Below are 1,373 nucleotides of genomic sequence, written 5' to 3' on the forward strand. Positions count from 1 at the left end.
ACTTTATCCTTCTCTTAGAATTAACTAACTCTTTTGCAATTCTTACTAATTCTAAGTGTAAAGCATTGTATTCGGACTGCAATTCATCATAAGATGGTTCAGAAATTATTACCTCGTCTGTTTCTGAGTCCTCGTTTTCTTGGGCCACTAGACAGATATTAGCTGTCTCTTCATCGTCACTTTCTTCTTCTTCATCGGAGGAGCTGTCTCCCCAGATTGATGTGACGAAGGCTTTCTTCTTTCTGAATCTTTCTTTCTTCTTTTCTTTATCCTTTGCTCTGGAGAGTTGGGGACATTCCGCCTTGATATGTCCTGGCTTCTTACATTCGAAGCAAATGATTGGATCCTTTGATTCGTTCGGATATGAGGAAATTTTGCGTTTCGGCTGAAACTTCTTTCCGGTTCTGTTTTTGTAGAATTTTTTGAACCTCTTGACTATAAGGCCCATTTCATCATCATCAAGATCATCTTCATCTTCTTCCTCGCTCACTTGAGTTTTAAGAGCGATGCCTTTCCGGTTTTTCTCGTTCATCTCCTTTTTGTATTTTTGCTTGCTCTCATACTCAGCAAGACTCCCGAATAGTGCTGCAACCGAACCAATGGATTCTCCTTTGGTTTCTTCAATAGCTGTTACTTTCGGTTCCCATTCTTTTGTGAGACCGCTCAGAATTTTCTCACTTGATCTTCTTGACTATATTTCTTCCCAAGTGCAGTGAGGTGATTTATGAGATGTGAGAATCTGACTTCCATATCTCGGATACTCTCTCCTTCCTTCATTCTGAATAACTCGAATTCGGTAGTGAGAGTATTGATTCGACTCTGTTTTACACCGGTGGTTCCTTCATGAGCTATCTCCAGAGCCTCCCACATTTCCTTCGCGGTTTCCAGGCTTGAGACTCTGAAGTATTCCCTCTGACTAAGCGCACACGTGAGTATGTTGATCGCTTTGTCATTTAGAGTCACCAACTTCTTATCTTCCTCGTTGAACTCCGTGGAACTCTTGGGTACTTGCTGGCCGTCTATTGTGTTCATCGGGACATAGTTGCCGTGTTCTATTACGTCCCACAACCCATACTCTGTGGCCTTAATGAAGATTTTCATCCTCATTTTCCAGAACGTATAATTTTCTCCACTGAAGCCTGGCGGTTTAGATGTTGAACATCCTTCCGGTAACACGCTATCTCCGAATCCTGCCATTTGATCTCTCTTCGGACTGTTAAATCCTTAGTGAAGAGACCTGCTCTGATACCAAATGTTAGAAACAATCTCACCCAAGAGGGGGGTGAATTGGGTGAGTTACAAAAATTTAAAACTAAAGGCGTGCAAATATTAAATAAAACCAGGGAGTCAGAGTAAGGAGAATTTTAACCGCA

This window comes from Neltuma alba, unplaced genomic scaffold (assembly GCF_004799145.2).
Source record: "Neltuma alba isolate B1F8T4 unplaced genomic scaffold, ASM479914v2 tig00013605_pilon, whole genome shotgun sequence".
Lineage (NCBI taxonomy): Eukaryota > Viridiplantae > Streptophyta > Magnoliopsida > Fabales > Fabaceae > Neltuma > Neltuma alba.